Consider the following 8,104-nt stretch of genomic DNA (forward strand, 5'->3'; position numbering starts at 1 on the left):
AGCCCAAACCGCTTGCCCTAGAAGGCTGAAAATTTGCAGGAACGTTACTCATAAATAGTAGACGCGTACTAAGAAAGATTTTTACAATCCGCCACCATCTTAAAAAATGGCGATCAGAAATGCAAAAAGTCTTCTCTATGCATCAGAGTCCGCGCGTTTCAAACGATTTCGCAAATATTTAGTACACTGGTTTCCTTTGACCTATTGGCGGGTTGAATGGTCTTTCGGGTTCGATTTGTTGCCATCTTTTTAAATGGAGGCCAAAAACTTAAACCCTTCTATATAGAATAGTGTCCGCGTGAAAAATAATAAAAAATGTCCCGACGGGCTGACGGGCAACGCCAAGTGCCCTCGCTCCTAGGGTGCTACAAAAATATCAGTCATCAGTAAAATCTACCCATTCTTTATATCATTTTGATGGAAGTTCTTATTACACGCGAGCGACGCCGAGGGTAACAGCTAGCTATGATATATGATTAACAAAATATCTAGTTGCCTTTACATTTTGTCACGTGATTATAGGAGCGCGTGATTTTAAAATATTTCAAATCACGCGCGATTCAAAATTGCTAGGCCTAACTTCATTTTAAAAAATTTCGAGCAAAGTGAAAGTCATCAAAATTTTCCAGTAAAGGTAAGACCTTCAAGTTTTTATATGAGCGGAGCGGCTAAATGTGCGCCTGTTTTTGTTATTATCAAGTTAAGTCAACTGAATAAATTTCCCCCTTTTCCAAAATTGTATGTTTTACTTCAAAATAATTGCTAATTAGCTTGTTTATTGTCACCTTTTCCAAAATACTTGGGAAGTTATGACTTTAAATTTAAAAAAAAAATAATTTTTCCTTTATTGATTTAGGCTTACAAAAATGGAGAAAGAATTAAGAAATATGGGGGAAAACCTCAAAAAAATTGAGGAAACAATAAGTTTCCAAGGATGCCAGGTGTCCCAGGTAACGATAAATTTTTACGTTGGAGGCCGCCGGAACAATGGCACTGATGAAAAAACATTTGTACAAGTGGCAAAAAAATGGGGAATTTCCCGGAAAAAAAATGTGAGTTTAATACTTATTTAAACTTATCGCGGATTCCTATCGTTTTATTTTTTTTTTGAGGGGGTTTCAATGTGAATTGGGCTCTTACGACCGCGACAAGGATGCGATTATTCAGGTTTCAGTATGTGAATAATCAGGGAAGGAAATGAGATTTACTCGGGAGGTGACGGAAGGGGTGTGGGGGTCAAGTCACCTCCGGCGGACACGGGGCAGTCGGCACCTATAGGGTAGGATCGCCGACATGTGTCGTATGCCCTTAAACCCAGAAGCTTGGCTTACCGGAGTGCGCCACACTCCCGGCTATTCCTAACGTTTCTCGGCGCAACTGTTATTGATTTAAATCTAGCTAAAAAAGTGGCGAAAAAAAAAGAAGAAATTAATGAAAAGGAACAGCCAGGCTCAAGCTCTGATATGGAACTAGACCCATGAATTTCCCCATATATTTTGGTGCGTTTTTCAGGTTTTTTTCCCGTAAGTGGAATAATGACAAAATTGCTAGGCCTAACTTCAATTTCAAAATTTTCCAGCAAAAGTGAACAAAATTTTCGAACAAAGTAAACTTCATTGGTTTGTACAAGAAAAGGCTCGCTTGGAATGCTTTAAAGGGAATGCAACCACTAAAGCCTTAAGAAGATGGAAGGGAAGAGGGTTAAATTAAATTGTTCAATACATATTTGAAACCATTCCAAAAGTAACAAACAATTCCTGGAAAAAATCAAATTAAACTTTAAAATAATAAATAAAAAAATAAAAAAACACCTTTATTCATTGTATAAATTACAATTTTAATTTAAAAACATTAATTTTTTGTAGCAATATTTGTTATTTATTATTATAAATAATTAAAAACAATAATAATATTAAATAATCACAAGAAAATTAATTAATAATTATCCATTAATTTTTTTAATTGAGAAGGAATTCAATGTTTGTCTGGATTCTTTTACGCGGGATTTGTATGCATCAACAATTCCCAATGCAAAAACTGCAGCATTTATTAAGCCTACTATCTACAAATCATAATTAAAATAAATTAATTCGGACGTTTTTTGGTGTATTCAACTAAAGTCGATGTTTTACCGATTCCGGCATAAGCAACAATTTTAACGATTTGATTTAGAGCTAGCTCGTGGTTTATGATACGGATCTGTTGACTGATTAGACGCGTTCTCCCATCCTTAATGCATTGAAATTCATAATATATTTATGTGGTAATTTTCAGACTCGGTAACTAAGGGTATCGATGAGTCAGACAATGGCATAAATGTGAACAGATTACCATGTTATCTTACAAGATTTATAGCTTTGCCCTCGCGTATAACTACACCCACTTAGCCTTTTTACATATACATAGATTTGATTGGATGGGGGATAATAGACCTTTTCAACGTAAAAAAGGGGCTCGCCAAAGTTACCAACCCTCGGGATCGGCACGTACAAGCCATCAGTCTCCGCGCACTCTCAAGATACAAAGAGACTAAAGCGCAGGCGCCAAAAAGCAAGATGGAAGGCAGTTTTACACCCCTGTTTTTTTCACTTCAATACCCCTAGTCCTAAGACAACAAGTTAAAATACACGTATTTATCAATGCATTGCTGTCCAACATTACTCCGTCTAGCAATTTGCATATCTTTCTGGGTTTCAAACCACGAATCAGGCATAATACAGCCTATAATGAATGCTAAAATCGATGGAGAATTTCATTTCCGGTTGAATTTACCCCAGACGTAAAAATTGTAATCTTACCCTTTCCCGACTTTGTGTTTCAACGTGGCGAAATAATAAATGCACGCCAAGTAATAGAAACATTCCAATAGGTTATTTAGATAACAGGAAGACTTTGAGTGCGTAAGCAGTTTTAATATTCTGCTTATATCCTCGAAAGTTTCTGATATCGCTACAATAGCAGCGATAATCGCGTAAGGATTGAGGTCATTGTCTGATTCGACCTCTGGGAACTGCTTTTTAGCAATATGCGGTGATATTTAAGATAACCCATCATTTCTGCGTTAGTTTTACGTTCGGCTCGAGTATTTTTCTTTTCAAAAATAGGGATATCTTGAATGATTCCAAAAATAAGCTCTTCTGGGCTTAAAAGTTCGAGATCCTCTAAATACAGGATTACTATTACTTTAACATAATGGGCTTCCACCAAAGGTTCACGGAATTACGCATTTTCTTATTCCTTAACGTGAATCAATCGCCATATACACCCTAAATTTAAAAAAGTTCTGATATAGGTGTTCGCTAGAAGTGAAACGTTAACAATAGCTTTGTTTAAAATTATTTTAGGAATAAAGTTTCTTAAATCGACTTAACTATCGTTAATGTAAGATACTGACGAATAAAATAATTATTATCAATTATATTTATTTAATTATTTAAGATAAACTTCTTTCTTTGAAGTGACACAAGTAGGAGTTTATGTAGAACGAGTAATGAAGATTTCATCTGAATTGAAACACTATACGCATATCGAAGTTAATATAGAACGAGTAATGAACATTGCATCTGAATCCAAACACCATAAGCGTATCAAAGTTAATCTAAATTGAGTACGATGAAAAGATCTCTTACATAATGATAACAATTTCTTTTTGCAGAATTCTAAATGAAAATATTTTAAATATGTTTCGGCATTACGATTCTTTTTGTAGTTGTGTAGCTATAAAGCTCTGTCTCATCTCAATATTCCAGAAACATCTTTTGATATTATTATTTCAAATTGGGTGTTTACTTTTTAATTCAGCTTTACTACATTTATATAATAATAATCAAAGCTTTTGTCTTTGAATGGATTTCCACACTACGCGTGTGGCTTATTTAGAGGTGGGTCCTTTTACAATGCATAGGAGGGTGGTGGCTAGCCCCTATGCCACAGCTAACCCACAGCGCCCTATACTAACTATTACCGTTAACCTCTGCAAGTTTTGATGGAAAGGAGAAATCGGGTTAGACCGCGGAGGAAAACTCCTTTTAACAAGTGGGGAGAGAACTTAAAAACTCAACGCAGAAGGATTTGTTCCATGATTTTCCCCGGTGTCACAATCCGGGACCGAACCCGGGATCCTCCTGATGCGAGGCGAAAGAGCTAACCGCTTCGCCACCCTAATTTCCACGTTATATAGTGTAAACGTAAATTTAGACTCCACTAAACAAAAGGATGTTAAGGCTAGTTAGCGTTAGTTAATCCATGGTGTGTTAGGTAAGTTTCGTTTACGTTTTGTTTTATCATTTTAAATCGAAAATAATGGTTGTTAGGTCATTTCATTATCCATTTAAGACTATGTCGTAAGGATCGAAAGACGTTGAATATGGCTTCAAACAATGGGCTTTGGTGGACTGGTATCTTTGAAGCTCTATCTAACGTCTTAGGATCCACATAAATTCCGGAGTTTCCGTCTTAACATAGATCAAGCAGACGATAAGGTGGCCTCCTTCTTTTTGAATAAGGTCTATTTTAAAAGCCAAAAATATGGATTGAATTTCTATATTACTCATAGAATCTTGAATATCATGGAGCACAAGATTACGCACTATAAATCAATACCCAAGGGACATGCAAATTATTTATGAGATGTCACAATGGAGACGACCTCCCGAGGAAATATCACCTTTGACTGTCAAAGTTGTCAGTGGATCATTTTTTGCGGCTAATGCGTCTCGCTATTTCAACCTGCGTACTCACTGCAGAAATATTTTGGAGCTTCAAAAAATACTTTTAATACCATGTGGATACTAAACTTCATTATATTGAATGCATAAAAAACTTATCACAGGCATCATCAGCTTTTGGCTTCGACCTAAAATATTTGTATTGACCATTTCGATGTAACTAAAGGCAAGCGCACATCTAACATCATCGGACGGACCGCACGGATCTTACGCATCGGATTATTTTTTTCAACTGCACACACGTAATTCGCAGCATTCGGATTTCCAAAATTCCAACGAGCATATGAGCAATTGAGCATGCGCGGAGGAATACTTGGGAAGTTTCAAAAGACGCGAAATATACATCTAGGCTTAACATAGTGGCTAGCTGTGTTTCTTTTTTTTTGTTTAGAAAAATTAGCGGTTTTATCTCATTTTTCCGTTTTAAATTGCTTACCGAAAAAACGTTTCGACTTTTAAAGAAATCCTATGAAAAATTTTAACATGTACAAAAATGGGCCTAGCCTCGCCTCGTGCCCTCTCCGCCGTTAAAAGTTCTGAGATCCCATGTAGAGCCACGTCTGTATTTCTGTTCTCATTCAATCGCCAATTGAACAATTATGTTATAAATAAAGTCCATCTCTTAATTAATAACCAATATTCTTTGACTCTATCTGAGACGAAATATCTTTCATTTAATTAAATTTAATTGTTTAAATATTGTTTTTCTCGTTTATGATTTTCATATTAAAATTTGGATAAGAGTTTCCTTCCACATAATAAATTGAAGAATTAAATAAACCTAACCTTAATATCCTAAATAAACATTGATTTAATACCTCCTACCTAAATTACACGGATCGCTTTCCCTTTACATGACTCAATAATATTTAAATTACATTAATTACTCTTGTGCTTAATTTGTAATAATTAATATAACATCCCTAACACTATACCTTGAATTATTACACTAGCCCGTGAAATTCCAAGTTTCCAAACTAAATAGAGTAGAAGTCATATATCACGATTGACAGTAAACTCCAGAAAGTTGCAAAATCCCCGTACCAGGCTACAGCATTAACACGTGCAAAACCAGAGCAGTATTTTCAAATCAAGCATTGGCCTACGTAAACTACGTGCATAGTTTTAAACTCATAACGTCATCAAGATGCCTCGTGATTCGTTCAGAAAGTCTTTTTTACATATGGAGCCATTTAGGATGCTAGGACCAAAGGATCAGGGTGAATTGACTTCAATTTTTGCTCAACGTCTTTTCAATGAACTTTATTCTAATTATTTGGAAAAAGAAAAATTCGCTAAGAAGGTCGAAGAACCACAAATCAAAAAGTCAGACTTTAGTGATGCAGCAAGAGACAAAGAATTGAAAATAATTCATCAGATATCTCGGTACACAGTGAACCAATTAATTAGCCTCTACGGAAGCCCAAAATTTTCAAGAAAGTGCTTAGTTAAGAAGAGTGATGCAACCGAAGCATATCACCGGTGGACTGCAACTCAAGATAGGGGAGGGTTGTTATATTTGTCAAAACTAGCATATGATTTTTAAATATATCTGTGATAAGATAGTTCCTTTTGTGCAGTGTGATGCACCTTTAAGAGACAATGAAAATAGAAATGCTAAGATCATTGATATTTTAGAGGAAGATATATTTATAATGGAAAATTGGGAAAAACTATGGGGGGATGAGAAGAAAAATTTGAAATCGGCCAGGAGAAAATATTTTAGAATTCTTATTAACTGTCACTTGAAGGGATTAACGAGAAGCATAAAAATGTATACCAGAATGCAAAAAAGGACAGTTTAACTAGCAGCGGTATAAGGAAAGAGCTTAAAGTTCTAACCCATAGAAATTTAAATAAGCCTTTCACTAAGAGAAAGAAAACTTGATTGATTGATAGATGTATTTATTTATTTATTTCTCCAATAAATTTTCTGATTTATTATGGGTTTGTGCAACATCTTGTGGCTCTTCATGAAGTTCCTTACGAGCAATTGTTTTTCGGTTACACCGTTTTTTCTGGGTTGGCGTGCAATTTCCATTTTTAACTTTAGGTATAATGGATTTCATGAGTTTAAGTCTTTTAGCCCCTTGCCCATATTGACTAACGGTGGGATTTTCCCTAGAACCACCAGATCCTCTCTGACGTCCAAAATAGTTTTCAACCAAATGCTGATTTAAATTCGCTGTTAATATGTAGGGTGCTCCTTTTTCTATCAAAAATTTTACAATCTCTATAGTTGAATAAACTAAAAGAATTAAAGAGAGTTAGAATTTGGGATTATTCTAGTTTATTTTACCTGTTATTCTTATGCCTTCAAGAGTTTCCCTACCAAGTAGCATTTTATTGTTGTCGAAATCTTCTTCAACTTCAATTTGCTTACTTCAGATTCCCATTCGTCTAAGTAACCGAGGAAATCATCCTCTAGCCACTAGAAATAATTTATAGTTCTTAAAATTTCTGGAATTATACATCTTGTTAGTTTTTGTACTTTAATACCTTAAAACGCCAGTCGGTTAAGTTCTTCAATGGTTCTAATTCAAGTTTCTTCTTTGTGAAGAATGCGTAGGTGTTAGAAATATTCAAGATGTCAAAAAAAGCGTCAAAAAGTCTTAAAAACTTGACAGCCTCTTCCGCTTTATCTCCCAACCAATTGCTCGACAGCGTTGGCGATAGTACTGCTCAGGATTTGGGTTGAAAGCTTTACTCTCATACAACTGTGTGCATTAAGATACACATGATTGTATGTCAACTTGGGCGCTAACCTTAGCAAGGACTTTGAATCAATTTCATAAGCATCAACTATATGCTGCCATAGCAAATGTTTTCCATTTTCTTTAAAGTCTGATTGGTTTAACTGAACCATCTTTGTGTTTCTTCATTTTACCACTGTTGTTTAGTCCATTTTTAGATGTTTTATGTGACAAACATCCAACACGAAATACAAGGGTTCACCGTTATTGAAAGGATTTTTGGTTTTATACCCCACTCTGTGATTGTTTACTTCTCTATCAATCTCCGTACAAATTTTAATTAATTTCATATTCGTGGAAGCTTTATCACATACCACAGCGAGAATTCGAAATCCCTCTCTGTAAATTCTCGATCCCCTCCCAAATTAAGGAAATAACTCTTCTGCGTTTAGATTTTCACAAGGAAAAAAAGCGAACGGATACTTAAAATTGGTCGTCAGTCCTCTGACCATGAAATGAAGAATGTGATTTGCCAAGTTTAAGTTTGCAATTTCAACCTTTCTTTTAATGTTATTTTCTAATTCAATCACTTTATTTCGGAATTCATTAAGATTTGCAGCTCCAATTAATTCTCCTGTACTGCTGTTGAATACCAGGTCCTGTTTTATTTGAATTTCGACAAGG

Source organism: Phalangium opilio, unplaced genomic scaffold (genome assembly GCF_054372755.1).
Source record: "Phalangium opilio isolate 3A_F unplaced genomic scaffold, DU_Popi_V2 ptg000523l_1, whole genome shotgun sequence".
NCBI lineage: Eukaryota > Metazoa > Arthropoda > Arachnida > Opiliones > Phalangiidae > Phalangium > Phalangium opilio.